The sequence below is a fragment of the Capra hircus genome, chromosome 1, assembly GCF_001704415.2.
Source record: "Capra hircus breed San Clemente chromosome 1, ASM170441v1, whole genome shotgun sequence".
Classification (NCBI taxonomy): domain Eukaryota; kingdom Metazoa; phylum Chordata; class Mammalia; order Artiodactyla; family Bovidae; genus Capra; species Capra hircus.
In genome coordinates, this window is record NC_030808.1 from 135,609,339 (window position 1) to 135,633,532 (window position 24,194).

General features: G+C 43.7%; 1 protein-coding gene and 1 pseudogene across 2 annotated transcripts in view; one reads left to right on the top strand and one right to left on the bottom strand.

Moving 5' to 3' along the window:
- The window catches only part of TMEM108 (transmembrane protein 108), a 422,004-nt gene that overhangs the window by 28,107 nt on the left and 369,703 nt on the right, over nt 1-24,194 (bottom strand). The window lies entirely within an intron of this gene.
- LOC102176734 overlaps nt 18,407-24,194 on the top strand; it is a 134,058-nt pseudogene continuing 128,270 nt past the window's right edge.

The window sequence follows — 24,194 nt, forward strand, 5'->3', positions numbered from 1 at the left end:
CATTTTCATAAATGTTACATGTGTGCATTTCATAAATATTCTCATCATGCAAAAAAAAATTATGCACTTTCACTCACTTTCTCTTTCAAGAGACTGAATCTTAAAAGTTCTCATCATATAAAAAACTTGTAACTATGTGGGGTGATTGATGTTAACTAAACTTATTGCAGTAATCATTCCACAATATATTCACAGATCAAATCATTATGATGTAACACAATGTTATATGTCAATTATATTGAAGTAAAACTGAGAAAAAAGAAAACTCTTCTAATCAATCACTACCAGCTTTTATTTTCCAAAAATAACCACTGTAACACACCCCAACCAACCTACTCTTCCTAAATGTGACTGCAGCACTCCTACTGAAAGGTGAAGTCTGTTCCATCCCCTGGAATCTGGGTGGGTTTGTGACTATGGCTGACGTGATGCTACATGACTTCCGAGGCCAGGTCATAAGAGATGGTACTGCTTCCTCCGAGTCCTTATTCTTGGTATTCCTCTCAGAAGTCAGCCACCATGCTGTGAGGAAGCTTGGGCAGTCCATGAAGTGGCCCATCTGGAAAGGGGCTGAGGCCCTGGCCTTCAGTCCCAGCTTGAAGTCAACACCAACTGCCAGCCAGGGCAGTGAGCCATCCTCAGCCCTATGTGGGCCACCCCAGCTGAGTCCAGGTGGAGTAGAGACAAGTAGAGACTAGATTTATGAGCAAAATGAATGATTAATGTTGAAGTTTTGAGGCAGTTTGTTAGGCAGTCATAGTAACTTGAATACTATCTTGGTAGAAGTGAAATTAAAGTTCTTCATTAAAAAAAAACCCTGGATTTAAACATCAGGGGTTTTAAGTGCTGGGGCTTAACAGGCTGATCTTGTCTTGGGTCCCCTACTTTTGTCTCCTGCCCAGATGCAAGGAAAGGGAACTAGCTCACTTCTGGGCGCCTTCTTCAGCATCAGGATTTCTCTAATCTATAGTTACAATTCCCACCCCCAGAGGAGGGAATGGCTACCCACTCCAGTATTCTTGCCTAGAGAATTCATGGACTGAGGAGCCTGACAGGCTACAGTCCATGGGGTCGCAGTCAGACATGGCTGAGTGACTAACACTTCAACTTGACATCAAAGAAGGGAAGGAACAAACGTGTACTAACAGGGGCATGAAGTTCCTGGCATCCAGGTACTTTGTGGACCAGGGCACAGATGGAATGAAGTGGAGGCTAGCATAAGGTGACCACACATTGAAGACATGAGTTCAAAGAGTATATATATGTATGTCTATATGGTGCCTACATATTGAAGACACACATGACCATTTGCTTTAAGGAGCTGTCATTCTGGAAGGGAAGAGAGTCATCTGTGACAGGGGAACAAACCTACACATCAAAGATGTTTTCTCAAAGACTTTCTCCAAACAACAGGGGTCAAAATTAGAGGAATGAAAAGGTCAGCTCAGTTTCTAATAAAATAACAGGATCGTTAATATTCAGGAAACATCTCCCTGACATCATGGGAAAGAACACAAATGCATCAGTCCAGACTGCTTTGTACTCTCCTAAACTAAAAGCAAAAGACTCATAAAAATGTTCCATGCTTTACAGTAGAGAACCTGACAGACACTACCTCAGCCAGGCGATCAAGGTCATGCTGATAATATGCACCCTGGATATGAAGACAGCACTTTACCTTTGTAGCTCTCCTTTCCCCTATATCCCAGGTCTAATGATAAGCAAAAGATCTGAAAATCCCAAATGAGGGTCATGCCACAAAATATCTGACCAGTACTCCTCACCAAGGTCATCAAAAATAAGGAAAGTCTGAGAAACTCACAGCCGAATGGTGTGTAAGGAGACACGACAACTAAATGTAATGTGGAATCCTGGCTGGGTTCCTGGAACAGAAGAAGGACACTGGGGGAAAATGAAGGAGATGTGAGTAAAGGTTTGGACTTCAGTTAACAATAATGTATCAATACTGATGCATTAATTGTGATAGATGTACACCAGTATTGTAAGACACTGATTACAGTGGGAACCGGCTGCAGGCTATATAGAATCTCTCTGCTTTATTCTGCAATTTTTCTGTTAAGTTCAAAACTACCCTGGGACTTCCCGGATGGTGCAGTGGACAAGAATCCATCAGCCAATGCAGGGGACATGGGTTCGATCCCTGGTCCAGGAAGATTCTATATGCCGCAGAGCAGCTAGGTCTGTACACCATGACTACTAAGTCTGTGCTCTAGAGCCCGTGCTCAGCAACATATTGCAATGAGAAGCCTGAATACTGCAGCAAAGAGTAGCCCTGGCTCACCGCAACTAGAGAAAAGCCTGCACACAGCGACGAAGAGCCAGTGCAGCCAAAAATAAATAAATAAAAGTTATGAAAAAAAAAAAAAAAACCAACAAAAACCCAAAACAAAAATCTAGCCTGAGATTTAAAAAAAAGTTCCACAGAAGTAAGACAGCAGGGACAATGTGAGAGTGTGTCCTGGAAGGAAAGTTAGCTGAAGGGAGGTTTGCAGGCAACTTTCCCAGAGCCTTGGTGTTAGATCATGTGTCCACAGATGCATTTTGGAGCCCACTTACAGAGGGGAGTGACTATTGTCATATCTATCTATCCCCTCTGCTTCTCACCATTTAAAGTGTTCTCATACAGAGTGTGGAGTTTGGAGGGGAAATGGTCAGGGAGACTAACAGCCTGAACACATAGTTTTTTTAACCTGTTCAACTGAGGGATCAGTTTATATACATGCTACAGGTGTAATATAAACACTCTTGACCAAGGAAGCAGGCTGCATGGAAACCAAAGCTTATGTCTCATTACCACCGGGCTAAGTTGCCCTGCTGTCTAAACATGAAAACTATGAGATATTGGATACGGTTATACAACCAATCAAAGTTTCTGCCCATATCGCTTTCCTGCTTGGATGCCTCTCCAAAAACCCAATCTGTCACCTTGTCTTGACAAGATCATGGTTCCTCAATTTGTCCAGTTGGAATTGGTGGCTCCCTGCCCAGTGCTCATAAGGCAATCTGCTCCAATTCATACATGGCCCTTTTCTCCACAGAAACCTTCAGCCAAGGGTGTCATGGGAGGTCAGGGATGGACCTGCGGTCAGTGGGATTTAGGTCCATCCTGGCTCTGGAAAGTCCTAATGGTGGGACCTCTGGCAGATGAATTCAGCTTTGTTTTCCTTCTTATATGTAAGGAAGATCATGCTAACTTAGTGTGCTTTCAGGGATGAGAACACGACACAGAGGCACAGAGGCCCCACTGAGGCCTGGATGCAACAGGTGAAAACTGTAGTTTTATCTTCTGCTACATTTGGGTCAGTTCTCCTGGGCTCCCTAATCCCGCTGCTCTCCACCCGGCTGCCCTTTCCCAATAAAGTCTCTTGCTTTGTCAGCACATGTGTCTCCTCGGGCAATTCATTTCTGAGTGTTAGACAAGAGCCCAGTTTCAGGCCCTGGAAGGGGTCCCTCTTCCTGCAACAAATGGCAAGTCTGGTGGGATTCTCCTTCGCTGAGACTGACATCCTGACCACTCGGGGTACTCAGGGGCCAGCTTGCCTGCCAATGGACCAGACCCAGCGATTGCAACTGGGACCCTTTTGTCCCTGGTCTCCTCCTGACGCGGACAACTGGCCAGAGTGTCCCGACCGGTAAGGAACAAGAGACTTTATTGTGCTCTCTCCCCTTCTCTCTCTCTTTCCTCTCCTTAACCCTTCTTATCCTTCTCTGTTTTTCTAGTCACCTGGTCCTGGACGCAGGAATCTGGTCTAAGGGCCCTCAGCCTGAGCTGAGGATAGGAGACTGATCACCTCCTCTTGGCAGAGAACTCGAATTCTGGTTCTGGTCTGGTCTGATTTCTGGTAGGGCCGAGTTCCAGTTCTCCCTTCTCTGGAGGCCCAGGGAAAAGTCCCATAATGCCTAGGTATCTGTAGGTGGCAGGAGACGTCTGTAAGGCCACCCCTTTCGCATTCCCTCTCCCGCCTCCTTCCCCTTCTTCTTTCAACCTGGCTTCCTTTCCTCCCTTGAAATCTTTGATGTTAGTATTTGGATCTGAAGTTCTGTGTCTCTATAGGAGGTTTTCTGAGAGACTGTATTCTTGTATTTAAGGGCTTCCCTGGTGGTGCAGAGGTTAAAGTGTCTGCCTGCAATGTGGGAGACCTGGGTTCGATCCCTGGGTCGGGAAGATCCCCTGGAGAAGGAAATGGCAACCCACTCCAGTACTCTTGCCTGGAGAATCCCATGGACGGAGGAGCTTGGTGGGCTACAGTCCACGGGTTGCAAAGAGTCGGACACGACTTCACTTTCACTTTCACTTTCACATTTGGGTCAGTCCCCTAGGGCCATGAGCTTCTTCAGCATCTTGAACCCTAGAACTTAGTTCACTGACTTGTACTAGGGGCACAACAATGTTTTCTGTAAAAGATGAGAGGGTAAAAGATGACTTAGAGGATTCCAATCATTTAAGGTATTTGCAGCAGAATGCTTGCCACAAATTATAGATATTTATTTTGAAGACAATGTCAACAGAAGAAAACAGTACGAGTCCTGAGATGTGGCATTACGGTTGTGTGTGTGTGTGTGTGTGTGTGTGTACGTACAGGCACACATATCTAGTTTTCACTTTGCTTATCTTAACGATTAACATTAATAGGTTCAAATGGACACACATCACACAAGCAGGAGCCAGAAGAAAGCTGAGATGCATGGAACCAGCTTCCTGCAGATCCTCCCAAGACCCCCTCCCACTGCTGCCAGCTCTGGTCCTCATCCCCTAAGCAAATCAGCCTTCGTGCCTTTCCAGAGTTCTAACTGGTGATGTCTTTTTTGGCTTTCCATACTGTTCACGGGGTTCTCAAGGCAAGAATACTGAAATGGTTTACAATTCCCTTCTTCAGGACCACGTTTTGTCAGAACTCTCCCCGATGATCCGTCCGCCTTGGGTGTCTCATAGTTTCACTGAGTTAGACAAGGCTGTGGTCCATGTGATCAGCTTGATTAGTTTTCTGTGACTGTGGTTTTCATTCTGTCAGCTCTCTGACAGATAAGGATAAGAGGCTTATGGAAGCTTCCTGATAGGAGAGACTGACTGTGAGGAAAACTGGGTCTTGTTCTGATGGGTGGGGCCATGCTCAGTAAATCTTTAATCCAATTTAGGGCTATGTTCCCTCCCTGTTGTTTGACCTGAGACCAAACTCTGGTGGAGGTAATGAAGATAATGGTGATGTCCTTCAAAAGGTCCCATGCACGCACTGCCGCACTTAGTGCCCCCGACCCTGCAGGAGGCCACCGCTGACCCACCACCGGAGACTCCTGGACACTCACAGGCAAGTCTGGGTCAGTCTCCTGTGGGGTCACTGCTCCTTTCTCCTGACTCCTGGTGCACACAAGGGTTTTTGTGCCCTCCAAGAGTCTGTTTCCCCAGTCCTGTGGAAGTTCTGTAGTTAAATCCCACTGGCCTCCAAAGTCAAATTCTCCGGGGATTCTCAGTCCCTTTGTCAGATCCCCAGGTGGGGAAATCTGTTGTAGGTCCTAGAACTTTCTTAACACTGTGAGAATTTCTTTGGTATAATTGTTCTGCAGTTTGTGGGTCACCTGCTTGGCGGCTCTATGATGGGGTTAATGGTGACCTCCTCCAAGAGGGCTTATGCCACAGGCTGTGTGACCCAGGTGGCTGCACCCAGAGCCCCTATCTCTGCAGCAGGCCACTGCTGACCCATATCTCACATGCTAGCAAAATAATGCTCAAATTTTTCCAAGCCAGGCTTCAACAGTAGGTGAACTGTGAACTTCCAGATGTTCAAGCTCGATTTAGAAAAGGCTGAGGAAGCAGAGATTAAATTGCCAACATCCTTTAGATCACAGAAAAAGGAAGAGAGTTCCAGAAAAACATCTACTTCTGCTTTACTGATTATGCCAAAGCCTTTGACTGTGTAGATCACAACAAACTGTGGAAAATTCTTCAAGAGACGGGAATACCAGACCACCTTACCTGCCTCTGAGAAATCTGTATGCAGGTTAAGAAGCAACACTTAGAACAGGACATGGAACAACAGACCAGTTCCAAATTGGGATGGGAGTACGTCAAGGCTGTATACTGTCACCCTGCTTATTTAACTTATATGCAGAGAACATCATGCAAAATGCTTGGCTGGATGAAGCACAAGCTGGAGTCAAGACTGCCAGGAGAAATATCAATAACCTCAGATATGCAGATGACACCATCCTTATGGCAGAAAGTGAAGAGAAATGAAAAAGCCCTTGATGAAGTGAAAGAGGAGAGTGAAAAAGCTGGCTCAAAACTCAACATTCAGAAAACTAAGATCATGGCATCTGATACCATCACTTCATGGCAAATAGCTGGAGAAACAATGAAAACAGTGACAGACTATTTTCCTCGGCTTCAAAATCACTGCAGATGGTGACAATAGCCATGAAATTAAAGAGTACTTGCTCCTTGGAAGAAAAGCTATGACCAACCTAGACAGCAATATTAAAAAGCAGAGACATTACTTTGTCGACAAAGGTCTGTCTAGTCAAAGCTATGATTTTTCCAGTAGTCATGTATGGATGTGAGAGTTGGACTATAAAGAAAGCTGAGAATGATGACCCTATATGCAAGACAGCAAAAGGGACACAGATATAAAGAACAGACTTTTGGACTCTGTGGGAGAAGGTGAGGGTGGGATGATTTGAGAGAATAGCATTGAACCATGTATATTACCATATGTGAAACAGATCACCAGTCCAAGTTTGATGCATGGAACAGGGCACTCAAAGCTGGTGCACTGGGACAACCCAAAGGGGTGGGAAAGGGATGGAGGTGGGAGGGGAGTTCAGGATGGGGTACACATGTACACCTGTGGCTGATTCATGTCAATGTATGGCAAAAACCACCACAATATGTTAAAAAAAAAAAAGGAAGCTGAGCACTGAATAACTGATGCTTTTGAACTGTGGTTTTGGAGAAGACTCTTGAGACTTCCTTGGACTGCAAGGAGATCAAACCAGTCGATCCTTAAAGAAATAAGTCCTGAATATTCATTGGAAGGACTGATGCTGAAGCTGAAATTCTAATCCTTTGGCCACCTGATGTGAAGAACTGACTCACTGGGAAAGATGCTGATGCTGGGCAAGATTGAGAGAAGGGGACATCAGAGGATGAGATGGTTGGATGGCATCACTGACTTGATGGACATGAGTTTGAGCAAGCTCTGGGAGTTGGTGATGGACAGCGAAGCCTGGCATGCTGCAGTACATGGGTCACAAAGAGTGGGACACAACTGAACGATTGAACTGAACTGGTGATATGAGAGTGTTTGCCAGGACTTGGGATTTACAGACAAGTGCCAGCTTTGGCTTGCTGACTCAAGGTGTATCCTCTTGGGAGGGTTGGATGAAAGCAGGAAGGAAGGAGGGTTTGTATTTGATGGTGCTGGCAAGGCAGCCCATGGGGGCTCAACGTGTCTTAGAAGCCATGGTACTCTGAACCTGTGGCTCCTAGAAACCCAGTAAAATGACTCCCCTGGAATCTGTAGCCCCACAGCCTGGGGTCTGGTCCAGTGAGCACCTCAGCAACTATAACAGGATCTCTCGACCCCAGGGGAGCCCTGGTGAGTTCCAGGACCTGCCTGAAGAGGCTGAGGTACCTGCTTGAGCACAGAGGCATCTGTCTACCCTCAGCTCATGTGTCTGTGCTAAGTCACTGCAGTTGTTCCTGACTCTTTGCGACCCTATGGACTGTAGCTCACCAGGCTTCCTCTGTCTGTGGGATTCTCCAGGCAAGAATACTGGAGTCGGTTGCCATTTTCTCCTCCAGGGGATCTTTCTGACCCAGGGATTGAACCCATGTCTCCTGTGTGTTCAACAACTCAGGAGGGTTCTTTACCATTAGTGGCACCTGGGAACCCCAGCCCCAGCTCAGAACTCTCCAAAGCCAGGAGGAGAAGAAAAAGAGTGCTGGCCTGATCACATCTGAGAGTCACTTACCTAAAAAGGACATTAGGGCTTTTGACCCGACATCCTCTAGGGCTTGCTAACAGTCTGGTGTCATCTTTCAGCACCTGCTCCTCCACTCGAAAGAGTTTGCCAAGGAGAGAAGGGAAGAGGATGAGGGGTGAGGCTGGCAGGGATGTAGCAGGGGCAGTGGGAAGGTGCCTGGGGGGAGGGGTAGGCAGCCGGGGTGATAGGGGACTGACTGACGTCAAGACTGGTGTCTGCTCTCTGTGGCATTGGCTGCATGGCTCCTGGGCTCGAGGCAGCTTGGTATTCTGGCCCAGCTCCTGTTGGGGGGCTGCAGGCTAGTTGGCACTACTCTCTGGTTGCAAAAGGTTCACCGCTTATTCCAGTTTGCCTGGAACAAAAAGGCTCAGGCAACACAGCTGTGCATCCTTGTGAAACTGTCTAATTTCCCATGTCAAGGCAGGATACCTACACTCCAAGGTATAATTAGGCTTTGGGCATGACTTAGTTTTCACAACTGAATTCTGAAAGTCAGCTCTCCAGGCTGCGTGTGCCTGGTGATGAAAGCTTCCCTCCTATCTCGTCCCTCCTTCTCTCCAACATCTCCATTTATTGAGCACCTACTATGTGCCAGGCAGTAACTCTACTAAGAAATTTTTATGTCATCTTACTCAATCTTCACAAAACTCTCTGAGATAAGAAAGAACACGTCTCAACCCATGTTCCATATAATGATAAGGGTACTCACCCTTCACCTCCTTATTATTCTCTTTTGGAGTAAAGGTCTGTGGGTATAGGTAACTAAATAATTCAATGTGGACTTGGAGGTAGTTTTTTTGGAGGAAAAAATAATAAAAACATCTTGTTTACATCAAGCCAAGTGTTCTGATGAGAATACAGAACAAAGAGGGAACAACAGAAGGTGGGTTGCAAGGCAGGACTATTTTGGATGGAACACATTTTATGTGCTGTGGCTTGCAGGGAACCTACCAAAGCTGGAGGAACCCAGGAAGGCTTCCTGGAGGAAAATCCACAGCCTCTGACTACCATTCCACCATCCACCCATTTTCTTCATTCACACGTTCAACAAACATCTACTGAGGGCTAAGTGTGGCTTTCGTTTCTTGGATAAACTGGCATCCTGATCTCAGCCACGGAGATGGCTGCCATTACCTCATTCCCTACCATGGCTAATACAATGCATCTTGGCAGAGAAAATTCTGAAAAGGTCAGTTTATTTATGGGTGGGAAACACTTTATAGTGTGCTAATGTCCACTATTATGTATATGTATGTATGGACATACATGTATTATGTATGTCCACTATAATGTAAGACACATATTTATTAAGCCTTCTTATATTTATACTTCACTCCTGAAAACTGATACATATTCATAAAAGCTTTTGTGAGATGGGTATCATTCCTGAAAACTGAGGTTCACAGAGGTTAAAGGATTTACTCAAAAATCACAAAACTCAAGGGGGACCCATGATATGCATGCATATTTCTGTTTTTCTCTACCTTCCTTCTTTTCCATTTTCAGTGGACATTGCCAGCTGCAAAAGCCCTTTAGTGATAACATTTGATTACTCCCAGCAAGCACACCACCTGGCAAAGGACTCCTAACTTCAGTAGGCCTTGGAGAAGATAAGTGGGTGACTATGCAGAGTCAGTGGAGAAGGCAATGGGACCCCACTCCAGGACTCTTGCCTGGAAAATCCCATGGATGGAGGAGCCTGGAAGGCTGCAGTCCATGGGGTCTCTGAGGGTCAGACACAACTGAGCGACTTCACTTTCACTTTTCACTTTCATGCATTGGAGAATGAAATGGCAACTCACTCCAGTATTCTTGCCTGGAGAATCCCAGGGATGGGGGAGCCTGGTGGGCTGCTGTCTATGGGGTCTCACAGAGTTGGACATGACTGAAGTGACTTAGCAGCAACAGCATGCAGAATCAGACTCTCAAAGGCTGTTCCACTCTGGTCCGACTCTACTCCAGGCACAGTTCAAACTCTGCTTCCGACCTGAACCCAAGAATATAGGATCAGGATCAAAACTGAGGCACATCTCTGACAGGCTCTGATCCCCAGGTCAAGTCTAGGGGTGGCGTGGGGACCACCATAAACACCCACCTTGGGGCTGCCATCTTTTGTAGACACCCTGCTTAGTAGTAGAAAGGTAGTTGCCCCTTTCTCCTAGGCAGGGGAGAATGAGAGACAGTTTCTTTTCTTTGTTTTTAAAAATCATTTATTTATTTGGCTGCATCAGGTCGTAGTTGCAGAACCCAAGATCTTCATTGCATCATGCAGGATCTTTCATTACAGTGTATGAACTCTCTAGTCGTGCCTGGGCTCAGTAGTTGCAGCTTGTGGGCTTAGTTGCTCTGTGGCATGTAGGATCTTAGCTCCCTGACTAGGAACTCGGGTTCAAGTCCTAGTCAGGGATTGAACTGACTAAGTGGATTCTTAACCAATGGACCACCAAGGAAGTCCTGAGATGTTTTCTTGTCACTGAAATGTCCTTAGCTGTTCTCCCCTCACTCCAGACACTGCAGTTAACATGTCAGGTACCCAAGGCACACAGGTAAATGCAGCCTCCAAATGTGGTCCAGATTTCTTGTAGAATCTAGAACACAGTGTTTAAATACTACAGATCAAGGAACAGCACACTTCGTAATAAAGGGTGTTTAAGGTCTATTTTTCATCTCTCTCCTCTTTCCTAGAGAGGTATAGAGAGAACACAGACACTGGAACCAGAAAGAAAGTGAAGTTATTCAGTCGTGTCCGACTCTTTGCAACCCCATGGGTTGTAGCTTACTAGCTCCTCTGTCCGTGGTATTTTCCAGGCAAGAATACTGGAGTGGGTTGCCATTTTCTTCTCCAGGGGGATCTTCCCGACTCAGGGATCGAACTCGCGTCTCCTGCATTGCAGATAGACGCTTTACCATCTGAGTTACCAGGGAATCAGGAACAAGAGAGAACTAGGTGTAAATTCACTCACTAATTGCACAGCTTTGCATGAATTTCCCACACAAACTGGCTATGCTGGGATTCTATCCTGTGATTTCCATTCACCTACGTGCTCTCTTGTTGGTTCTTTAGATTTTTCACTGAATCAGTGTAGTGAATACTGTGGTGCACTACAGATTCCTCCTTCTGCCCCGCAGCAAGGAGGTCTTCATGCTATCACTGCTGGAAGTGTTGGCAGCAGAAGATAATACAGCCAAGTTTCTCTTCAGGACCTGCTCTCAGGTCAAGGTGACACCTCCTTTCTGGGAAACCTGCATCCAGTGACTGGTTCATGTGGGGTTAGAAGGACTGGTCCCCTACCTCAATTTGGGAGGACCACCCCAGCCCATGAGGTCTCCATAGGGTCTTTCTGAGGCCTCACAGCTCAGCTTCTTTCCATCTCTCCTGGAAGTGTTGTATGCAGATCTGTAGCTCATAATCTGCTTCCAGGGACTGAGGTCTGCAGTAAACCGCATCCGCTCAGTGCTGATGAGGATTCTTCCTTCTTATCACTCCTTTCCTGTGTCTTACTCCACCAGATTCTTTCCATTTCACCTAACATTGCTTTAGATCCACCAACTCTGGGTAGCCTCTCTCAGTGTAACCCTTCCTGGTTCCAGCCACCCTAACTGTGAATGCCACTATAAATAATAGTATGCGAGACCTTTATTCTTGTCTTTGTGTATTTTCTCACATCTATTAGCCTGGAAGCAACTTGACAACAGACAATTTCAAATTTAATTTTAAAATATCCCCTTTCACCCACTCACACACAGTGGTGGTCTGGGGTTACCTGATCCTGTTGATTGAATGTCTGATAAAACCTTCCTCTCCTTCTCATTAAGCCATTCAGCACACGTTTACTGGGTGTTCTATCTGAGCTAACTGTGCTCTTTGCTTGGGGACCCACAAAGACAGTGATTTCTCCCTACCCTCCAGGGAGTTGTGGTTGAACACGAGGGCCTTGTGGAAATGTGGCTGACCCTGAAGCCAGATGCCAAGCTCCAGCCCCCTTGCCCCCAATTTCTGGCTCAGGAGTCCTGGGAAAGTTACCTAAAGCTCTCTGGGCCTTAAGTTTCCTTACCTGTAAAATGAGATTAATAACACTGTTTATCCCCTATGGTTACTGTGAGGGGCTAGAGTTAATATACAAGGTTAAATATATATTAAATGAGTTAAAGGGTTTACAGCACTCTCTGGTACACAGTGAGCAGGACCTCAGTCTGTCCCACCCAGTGTGGTAGCCACTGATCACATGTGGCCATGGAGCACTCCACGTGTGATTCGTTCAGACTGAAATGTGCTCTGGGTGTAAAATACATACCTAATTTTGAAGACTTAGTACAGAAAATATAGAATATCTGGTTAACATTTATTTTGGTATTGATTACATGTTGAAGTGATAATATTTTGGACATATTTGATTATTAATAAAATGCATTGTTAAAATTAATTGTCTCATGTTTATTAATGTATTACTAGCTACTATCAAATTTAAAATTATATACATAGGTCACATTTCTATGAGACAGTACTGATCTAAGTCCTTCCTATAAAAGTAACAATGAAAGCAGAATATAACAGATACCATAATAGAGGTATATGTACTGTGAGAAGAGCTACTCAGTGTGGATCACCAGCAGCCATCAGCATCACCTGGGAACTTGCTAGAAATAGAGACTCTTGGATCCCCCTTCCAAACCTACTGAATCAGGAACTCAGGGAACAGGCTAGGCAATGTGTGTGTGTGTGTATGTGTTTTAAAAAACCTCCAGGTGATTCTAATCTCACCAAATTTTTAAAGGTACTGCCCAAAGGGGGTGCAGAGGAATCAGTGACCTGTTCTACTGGAGGAGGAGACTATGTCGTCCACAGGATAACAATGGAAAAAATGTAGTGTAGTTTCAGAGGCCACAAAGAAAATGGTCCAGGCAGTTAGCAAATTTGAAATAAAAATAGCCAGGTGAGCTACAGCAATGCTCCATCCTGCTCTGCCTGGCTCCTTCAGATGCTGCATTTTCTGCAAGTGATGCCCTCCGGCTCTGGCTAGGTTTCTTGGTCTCTGTACCTTTTTAAGCTAAAGTGAGCCAAGAACAAATGGAATTTGAGCTGTCTGCCAGCAGTGAACTTAATTTGCATTTGTAAAGCACAACCTCAGAAAGGTGCGGTTATTATTCCGTGGTTTGTGGATGTGGTGCCGAATGGGCAGCTCAGGTCCTGAAACAGACTGCAAGAGAGAAGCAGTAACTCCTGAGCCAGCCCATGACAAGGGGGTCAGCTTGTAAATAGTCCTTTCTGAAAGCACTGTGAGCCAGTGGAGGATTACAGGGTGGTGGTAGGGAGGGATGCAGGGATCCTCCTCCATTAGGAAAAGACTCTACACTTGACTCCATGATTTTGCCCTTTGGATTTATGGTCTTTATTTTCTCCTGTGCTCTTACCAAATGGATGCCTTTCAATTGATAAAGTCCAAATTCTGCCATTAGTCTTCAGTGGGGCTGTGCAGAGGGATGCCAGTCCACAGAAGGCCATGCATGTGGTGTGGGTAGAAACCACGGTGAATGTGCCAAACTCATGCCACATTTCTTTCTAGGGAAGTGGTATGAGAGAGCTGGGAAGAAGGGGCTCCGTGGGGCAATGTCACAGTGGAGGAGGCTGCAGGTACATAACCAACACATCTTTATATGGAAGCCTGTCTCTGCTCTCCCATCATTTGATTTACAGGGTGCGTATGCATGCACATATATTCACATTTCTCTTGGGTAAATACCTAGGAGAAGAACTGCCGAGACATACAGTAAGTATATATTTAATTTTGTTAAAAACTGCCAAACTGTTTTCCAAAGTGGTTTATCATTTTACATTTTTGTTTTAAAATGTAATTATGTTGATGGACAGACTGTTTAGATAATGAAGTACATTGGCACGATCCCAACGTCAAAATGCAAGTAATCAGTACAGTGAAAAGCCTATCTCCCAGCTTCAACACACCTCAAAGTGAGTGGTACTTCAAGAGATGACTGAAACATCTACAGGCAAACACTTAACCACAGTTTCCTTCTTCATGCTTTACACTGATGGGTGTGTAATGGATACACCTTGCTTTTCTCACTTAATATCAATAATATATCTTGGATACTGAATGAGAACCATCTTCCATAGTGTCTTTTGAGGAACTCTATACATATGCAGAGTACATCATGAGAAACGCTGGGCTGGAAGAAGCACAAGCTGCAATTAAGACTGCCAGGAAAAATATCAATAACCTCAGATGACACCACCCTTATGGCAGAAAGTGAAGTTGCTCTGCAGGACATGAAATCTTCCCAGACCAAGGATTGAACTCATGTCTCTTGTGTTTTCAGGTAAATTCTTAATCACTGGATCACCAGGGAAGTACTTCAGTTAAATTTTTAAAGTGTTTCTTCAAGGCCTCCTGTCTGTGCTGCTTTCTTCACACATGTCCTGTGCCCTCCCCCACTTCAACTAATCTGCCACTTCAAGGCTAGAAGATGGGTGAGAAGGGAGGAGAATAGTGGACAAAAGGAAAGAAAAAATGACAGGGTTTTGGGGGGTGAGGGGCACAGTGGAGGGATAAGGGAAAGGTAAGGAGGGGAACTGTAGAGAAGGCATCCACAGAAAACAAATAGTCAGATAAGGGACAAATGAACAGCTGCCCAACCTTAAACTCCATCACTTCCCATTTCTCCCCTCTCCTGTCCACTCCCCTCGAAGCCAAAATGTCCACTGGGAGCACTGGGAAAAGGGCATCCATGCCTCACATTCTCATGATCTACTCATTAGATATGTGTCCAGTGACTGAAGAGAGGCTTCTGAATTCTGGGCTCCAGCAGCTCCATCTGTAAGACCATAGAATCCCTAAGACTCCTTTACAGATTCCTCATTCTAGGATTCCATGAAATCTTTGTCGTCCACACTCAAACCATCTGAGGTTGCATCAGTTTGTGGCCAGATTCTGGGAGTGAATTTTATAAATTACCCTGTGCTAACTGTGCTATCTATCCAGGCAATAGATAGAATATTTACCTAAGGAAATTCAAGCTCTTCTGTTTTAAGCACATTTCATCAAACATAAGAGACAACATACTATTGTTTTATGTCCCAGTAAGAAAGAAAACATACTGCCAATTACACTATAACACAATGCTTTCTTACATTTACAATTTTTATTCTATGCTACTGAGGGAGTGCCTTTAGACTTATCCAGACACTTCAATCGTGCATCCCTTCACTTACATCATGTGGTACATAATTGCCAATTCTTTTGCAAATATTTCAGCAACAAAACACAACCCAGTTTCAACTGTTTTGTAAGGGTCTTCTTTCCTTTAGTCCCATTTAGAACTTGATCGTTGCTCTGGTATATGGAATGGAGACCATTCTTAAATGATGAGCATTTGTTTCACAAATAACAAATTTCTGCTCTGCTGCTCTGGTTCTATGCCTTCTGCACACAACACAACTTTTGGAGGCTGAGCCACAATAATCTTTTTGAAGAATTTAAGATAGCAGTTAAAGATGCTCAGTACCAGTGATGCATACGAGTCAAATAGAGATGATGGGGTAAATAACTACAGCTGACACTCACCACTTGGGCTGTGATCACCGTCTGACTGACAGGAGAGAAAGGTGTGTGCTTAAACAAAGTCCTACTTTCCTACTGTAGGAGGTAAAGAAAAAACAAAGTGCCTTGAAGCAGCATGTTGTAGCATCTTTCTTCTTTGCAACCATTTCCCAATGCTATGCAGGGATATTCGGATACTTCAGCTGAATATCTGTGCCATGAAAGTCACCTGGATCAAAACAGGTCTAACCATGGAATTCTTGATATGACCCACAAGAAGTGTATCTTCACACTTGCCCTCCCTCCCATGAGCTCAAAAAAAAAAAAAAAAAACCCCAAAAAACTTTGGTTTACTTAATGAATTATGCATTAGAGTGTGAAATGCTGATCGTTTTAAAGGGAGAAAATCAGAATTAAACTAGTTTTTTTTCCCCAAGCATGTGCTTAGCACATATGCCAAAGAAATGTGTAAAGGAAAAAGCCTAATTAGAAATTTATATCTGTGTAAAAAATGGTTATATGACATTTAAAGTAAGATCTGACAACTATAGCTACAGTTAAGAAGGCTGCTTGGCTCTTTTAAGCCCCTCTCTGAGCTGGGCCTGCCAGGCTCTGTTTGGCAGGTGGGGGTGCAGGGACCTTGGGAGGTGTGGTTACATGTTGGCATGGCAAGGAAAGCACACACCTTCTTCTCTTGGTGATGGATTTTGTGTCTCTGTCCTGTCCGAGGTTCAGACTCTGGTCTCTCTAACCATGATCCCCTATTCTCTCCACCTTATGCTGTTTCACAAAAGTGCTGCTAGGATCCACTATAATAAAACCCCTAATATTTCTATTCTGTACAACTCATTGTAGTAAACAAGTGTCCTGGCCACGCTCCCCTGAAGATGAGGCTGAGTGACATGGTGTTCTGGGTACCAGCTCACCCTCTGTGCCCCTTTAGCATGGTAGGAGTCTCTCAGATGCTGACCAGGTTTGTTGGGTGCCTCCACGTCAGTCAGCCTCCAGATGAGGGTCCACAGCTCAGACCCTCACTCAAGCACACACCTGACTGGTGCTTGCCAGCCTCCCGCCACAGACGTGGAGGTCCAAAATGACAAAACTGTTTCTGACATATGCCTTTCATGCTTTCAGAAAGGATTTAAGGTGGTTTACAATGGGATGGGCACAGACATAAGCTTTGTAACATAAAAATTGAGATCAACACTTTACGGAAGACTAAAATGAGCTGAAACAGAGGGTGGAAACAAAGACAACAGGGACAAGCAAGAGTCGCCTGTGAAATCCCCAGCTGCTCGCCCTGCCTCCTGTGGGCTCATTGCTAAGCCACCTTAAAGGACACAAGCACACTGGCGTCTCTCCAGAATGTTGAGGAGCCAAATCTGGCAGAAATCACGTGCCTGCCTGATGCTTGTGAAGGAAAGTTTGGAAAGGGGGCTGTATGCTTAAAATGGAGAGTAGGCAGGACACAGTACTATTCTTTTTTCTGACAGGGGGAACCAGAACATAGCAATCGGGTAGCAGTGAGGTTCTTGGCTCTTAAACTGCCTCCATGCATGTGAGAGGTGATTATTTCTTCCCACCGCACCAGCTTTCTCCCAGTTCACATCTCACATCTAGTACTTCTCTGTCAATCTAGGAGCAGGGGGCAGTAGAGTTGGGGTGACCTCACATGCACACTCTGAGTTAAAGTCTTTATTTACTGTCAGAGATGAGGAGACTGCACAGGGCAGAAGCAGATCAGCAGTCCTTGGCAAAGGAGTCCTGGCTTTCGGTTCCCTGATGGATAGGATCCTTAGGATGTTTGAGGTTACACAGGTTCTTGCTATGTCACTGCCCTGGTAGGTTTGGGTCTTGCACCTTCATTTTGAAAGAACTAAGACTAACAATGTATGTGGTTCCATTTAAGGAATTGTTACAAAAACAGACTCTTCTAACTCTTGAGCCAAAATCAGCGTCAGATTGCTTCCCATAACTTTAATTTCATAAAGATGGGTGGTAAAGGCAGAATTATCAGCACCCTCATACCGCTTGAACAACATCTTTGTCTCCAACCTCTGGTATTTTAGAAAGAGGTTCTCCCCATCCCCATTCCAGCATGACATTCTGCTGCTCAAAAATCTAGTTGGCTTCCTTCAGATTAAGGAGGAATTTCAAGATCAAGTCACATAGGTGGTAAGTGGCAGGACTGAAACTTGAACTTAGGTTTTCTAACTCTGTTCAGAGTGATGACTTCCCACTGCATGAGAAGGCATGGCAGCACCTAAGATTCCTAAGCTTACTGCTGCTGTGTCCTGTTTATGTTTAGTTACCATTTCTGTTAGGTCAATATGAATATCAAGTTGTAAATAAAATGCTCAAAATAGTCATCAGATCATCCATGATGAAATCTCTTTAAAGCATGAGGAGAAGGTAACACCAGCTTTTAAGATGACACCAACTCTGCATTCTAGGATATTTTGGGGGTGCATCAGATAAGTGGTTCTCACTGGAACCAGTGGGATTTTAAGACACTCCCTGGATGAACCTAATGTGAAGCCAAGACTGAGAATCAGTGATGTAATAAAAGCTGCACACTAAATCTCCTGCCCCTGGTCTCCATAGCCCATCTTGCTCAATGGAACCTGAGAGGAACTGAGGGGACAGAAACAATGAGGCCTTTGGAATCAGGGAGATCCTCATCCACATCCAGGTGTCTTAGGAAAGTGCTTTCAGTTGTGTAATCTTGGGCAATTGATCACTCTAAGCCTCATTTCCTCCATATGTAAAATACAGACTTAAGTATTTGTTTGACTTAAGTATACAGACTTAAGTATAAGTTTGGTGAGGCTTCTTCGTAAAAACACCAAATGAAGGCTAACTCTGGTGCTGTGGGAGGGCCTGGATGCCCCGGGGGGCCTGGAATAGGAGGCTGGGGTAGCATCCATGGAGACTTTGGCAGTGGTGTCCAGGGCCAGGGCTGCGGCCAGGGTCAGGGCTGGGGTAAACGCCATGGAGCTCTTGGAGGTAAGGCTGAGGACAGGGAGTGGCTCCCCGATACCAAGCTGGGCCCTCTGGTCAAGGACATGAAGATCAAGTTCCTGGAGGAGGTCTACCTCTTCTCTTTGCCCATCAAGGAATCTGAGATCATTGTCTTTTTCCTGGGGACATCCCTCAAGGACGAGGTTTTGAAGACTTTGCCCGTGCAAAAGCAGGTCTGTGCTGGCTAGTGGACCAGGTTCAAGGCATTTGCTGCCACTGGGGATCACAACAGACATGTCAGTTTGGGTGTCAAGTGCTCTAAGAAGGTAGCCACTGCCCTCCTGGTCATAGGGGCCATCATCCTGGCCAAACTCTCCATTGTCCCATGTGATGAGGCTACTGGGGAAACAAGATCAGCAAGGCCAACACTGTCTCTTGCAAAGTGACTGGCTGCTGTGGCTCAGTGCTGGTGTACGTCATCCCTGCCCTCAGGGGCACTGGCATCGTCTTGGCCCCTGTGCCCAAGTAGCTCCTGATGATGGCTGGCATTGATGACTGTTACACCTTTGCCAGGGGCTGTACTGCCACCCTGGGCAACTCTGCCAAGGCCACTTTTGATACCATTTCCAACTGATCTCTGGAAAGAGATGGTGTTCCCCAAGTCTCCGTATCAGGAATTCACTGACCATCTTGTAAGGACCCACACCAGTCTCCATGAAAGGACCCAGGCTCCAGCGGTAGCTACCATGAAATTTTATATGAGAAAAAAAAAAAGCGAATGAAACTGGTAAAAAAAAAAAAAAAAGAAGAAGGTTTGGTGAGATAATATATGAGAGGGCTTCTCACAGTGTCTGGTACAGTCACTATGGCTGCTATTATCATAATATTAACTCAGAAGATTTCTTTTTCCTTCCTAAAGTGTCATAGTCTCTAACCATTGATCAGCCTTCCAAAGGGTTCAGAATAAAGCAGCAAGTGGGAACACGGGATGTCCAGAAAAAGCCCACATGCTGGATGTTCAGCAGCTTCTATGGCCTTGACTTTCTGTAACGGGCACGCAAAAGTGGGGTGAGGTCTCAGGGGAGGGCAAGTTTCTGGGGGAGGTAGGAGCCAGTGGGAGAATATCCCCTGGAGACTATGTTTTCTTACAAGCATGTTGAGTTTGAAATAGGCAGGACCCTCCAGGTGACTCAAAATCAGCCCCTCCCCACCACACACAAATGTGAAGTAATGCTGTAAACCAAGGCTGATGTGCAAGCTATTTGTCAGGGATTTGAGAAAAGTAGCGCTGGAAGGAAACATTGTCCTCCAGATGCTCAGCATTTGAGGCAAGAGAGGTCTGTCCTGGACCACGGTGATGCTGGTGGCTTTTCTTACTGCTGTCCCTTTCCACCTACACGCCCTACCTTGATAAAACCTACTGTCATAGATGCTCTACATCTTTTTATCTGATTTGGGAAATATCACAAAAAGAAAGTCTTTTTCAATCTCATTTTTGGACTATTTGATATTTCCTTCCATTTGTTTTATAATTTCGTCTTTTACATTTAACCATGTAGAGAATGTTGTGTGTCACTCAGCTCTCCTCTTCAAGACTGAGGCTGTCTTCCCCCAGAGAGGAGTGTTGGTTGCTCACAGCAGAATCCCTCCCCTGGAATTTCCCTGGCCAAAGGAAGGCACAAAAAGCTATATGATTCCATTTGTATACAATAACACACATTTCATTTTATTTTTTAAGCTGAAGTATTTGATTGGTGATGGACAGGGAGGCCAGGCGTGCTGCAATTCATGGGGTCGCAAGGAGTCGGACACGACTGAGCGACTGAACTGAACTGAACTGATAGTTGATTTACAGTGTAACCACTGGTTTGTTTCCTGTGAACCTGTTTGTTTTGCATATACATTAATTTGTATTATTCTTTAGATTCCACATGTAAGTGATATCATATAGTATTTGTCTTTCTTTGTCTGACTTATTTCACTAAGCATAATATTCTCTAGGCTGACCCACTTTGCTGAAAATGGCAGAACTCCATTTTTTAATGACTGAGTAATGTTCCAGTACGTGTGTGTTTATGTATGTGTGTGTATATATCTCTGTCTCTCATATCTTTCTTATCCATTCATCTGTTGATGGACCTTTGGGCTGCTTCTATATCTTGTCTATTGTAAATAACACTGCTATGAACATTGGGGTGCATGTATCTTTTCAAATGAATGTTTTTGTTTTCTTTGGATATATACCCAGGAGTGGAATTGTTGGGCCATATGGCAGTTTTATTTATAGTGTTTTGAAGACCTTCCATACACTTTTCCACTGTGGCTGTACCGATTTACATTTCTACCAACAGCATACAAAGATTCTCTTTTTTCACATCCTCTCCTTGTTTGTAATCTGTAGACTTTCTGATAATAGACATTCTCATAGGTGTGAGGTGCTATCTTGTTGTTTTGATTTACTTTTCTCAACAATTAGCAATGCTGAGCATCTTTTCATGGATCTGTAGCCATCTGTCGGAGAAGGCAATGGCAACCGACTCCAGTACTCTTGCCTGGAAAACCCCATTGGCTGAGGAGCCTGGTAGGCTGCGGTCCATGGGTCACTAAGAGTCAGACACGACTGAGCGACTTCGCTTTCACTTCTCACTTTCATGCATTGGAAAAGGAAATGGCAACACACTCCAGTGTTCTTGCCTGGAGAATCCCAGGGATGGGAGAGCCTGGCGGGCTGCTGTCTGTGGGGTCACACAGAGTCAGACACGACTGAAGTGACTTATCAGCAGCAGCAGCAGTAGCCATCTGTACGTCTTATTCAAAAAAATGTCTATTCTGTCCATTTTTTGACTGGGTTTTTGTTCTTTTGATATTGAGTAGTAATGACTATTTACATATTTTGGATATTAATTCCTTGTTGGCCATATCACTTTTTCCCATTCTGTACGTTGTCTTTGTTTTGCTGACAGTTTCCTTTGCTGCGCAAACATTCTTAAGTTTAATTAGGCTCCACTTGTTTATTTTTGCTTTTATTTCTTTTGCCTTAAGACAGTCAAAAGTACTGCTATGATTTATGTCAATGAGTATTCTGCCTATGTTCTCTCACAGGAAGGAGTTTAATGGTTTCAGGTCTCACAGTGAGGTCTTTAATCAATTTTGAGTTTATTTATTTATTTTTAAATATAAATTTATTTATTTTAATTGGAGGTTAATTACTTTACAGTATTGTATTGGTTTTGTCATACATCAACATGAATCTGCCACAGGTATACACGTGTTCCCCATCCTGAACCCCCCTCCCTCCTCCCTTCCCATATCATCCCTCTGGGTCGTCCCAGTGCACCAGCTCCAAGCATCCAGTATTATGCATCAAGCCTGGACTGGTGATTCGTTTCATATATGATATTATACATGTTTCAATGCCATTCTCCCAAATTATCCCACCCTCACCCTCTCCCACAGAGTCCAAAAGACTGTTCTATACATCTGTGTCTCTTTTGCTGTCTCGAATACAGGGTTATCGTTACCATCTTTATTTTTGTATATGGTATGAAAGTGAAAGAAAGTGAAGTCGCTCAGTCGTGTCTGACTCTTTGTGACCCCATGGACTATAGCCTATCAGGCTCCTCTGTCCATGGGATTTTCCAGGCAATAGTACTAGAGTGGATTGCCATTTCCTTCTCCAGCAGATCTTCCAACCCAGGGATGGAAGGTCTCCCACATTGTAGACAGATGTTTTACTGTCTGAGCCACCAGGTTCTAATCTCATTGCTTTACATTTAACTGTCCAGTTTCCCCAGTGCTACTTGTTGAAAAGACTGTCTTTTATTCATTGTATATTCTTGCCTCCACTGTTGTAGATTAATTGACCATGTCTGTGTGGGGTTATATCTGGGCTCTCTATTCCATTCCATTGGTCTATGTATTTGTGCCAGTACTATGCTATTTTGATTACTGTAGCCTTGTAGTATAGTCTGAGGTCTGGGTGGGTGGTATCTCCCGTTTTTTTTTTTTTTTTCTTACTTAAGACTGCTTTGTCAGTTTGGGGTCTTTTGTTGTTCCACATGAATTTTAGGATTATTTTCTAGTTCTGTGAAAAATGTCATGCATATTTTGGTAGGGATTGCATTGAACCTCTAGATTGTCTTGGGTAGTATGGTCATTTTAACAATATTAATTCTTCTAATCCAAGAGTATGGGGTATCTTTCCATTTCTTTGTATCATCTTCAGTTTCCTTCAACAATGTTTTATAGTTTTCAGAGTACAGGTCTTTCACCTCCTTGGTTAAGTTTATTCCTAGGTATTTTATTTCTGTTGATGTGATTTTAAACAGGATTTTTTTTTTAATCCCCTACTGACAGTTCATTATTAGTGTAGAGAAATGTAATGGATTTTTCTAATCTTGTACCCTGCTTTCTTGATGAATTCACTTATTCTAATAATTTTTGTGTGGAGACTTTAGGGTTTTCTATATAGAGTACCATGTCACCTGCAAACAATGATAGTTTTACTTCTTCCCTTCCATTTGGATGACTTTCATTTCTGTTTCTTGTATAACTACTGTGGCTAGGACTTCCAATATTATGTTAAATATAGGCAGCAAGAGTAGAAATCCTTATCTTGTTCTTGGATAAACCTAAGTAAAAGTAAAAGCTGTCAGCTTTTACCCATTGAGTATGATGCTGGCTGTGGGTTTGTCATAAATGGCCTTTATTATGTTAAGATGTGTTCCCTCTATACCCACTTTGATAAGGTTTTTTTTTTTTAAATGATGAATGGATGTTGAATTTTGTGAAATGCTTTTTCTGTGACTATTGAGATGATCATGTAATTTTTAATCCTTCCTTTTATTAATGTAGTATATCACATTGATTGATTTTCAAATGTTGAGACATCCTTGTGCCCCTGGAATAAATCCTACTTGGATCATGGTATATGATCCTTTTTATGTTTTGCTGGATTTAGTTTGCTAATATTTTGTTGAGAATTTTTGCATTTATATTCATCATAGACAGTGGCCTACAATTGTATTTTCCTTGTAGTGTCTGTCTGGTTTTGGTATCAGGGAAATGGTGGCTTCATAGAATGAATTTGGAAGTGTCCTATCTTCTCCAATATTTTAAAATAGTTTGAGCAAGATAGGTATTAGTTCTTCTTTACATGTTTGGTAAGATTCCCCTATGAAGTCACCTGATCCTGAACTTTTGTTTTCTGGAAACTTTAAAAAAAATAACAAATTCAATTTCACTACTTGTGATTAGTCTGTTCAAATTATCTATTTCTTCTTGATTACTCTTGGCACGCTGTATGTTTCTAAAAATCTGTCCATTTCTTCTAGGTTGTGCAATTTGTTGGCATACAACTGTTCATTTTTTTTTATGATTTTTTTTGTATCTCTGTGGCATACATTATTATTTCTCCTCTTTTATTTCTTATTTTAGCCGTCTCTCTTTTCTCTTTGGTGAGCCTGGCTAAAAGTTTACCAGTTTCAAATTTTTATTAAAACAAAACAAAACAAAAAACAAAACTCAGTTCTTGGTTTCCTTGATCTTTTGAATATATTTTTATTTGTATTTTATTTATTTCCTCTCTGATCTTTATTTATTTATTTTTTTGGCCAATTTTGAGCTTTGTCCATTTTCCTAATTCTTTTTTAAAATATAAATTTATTTATTTTAATT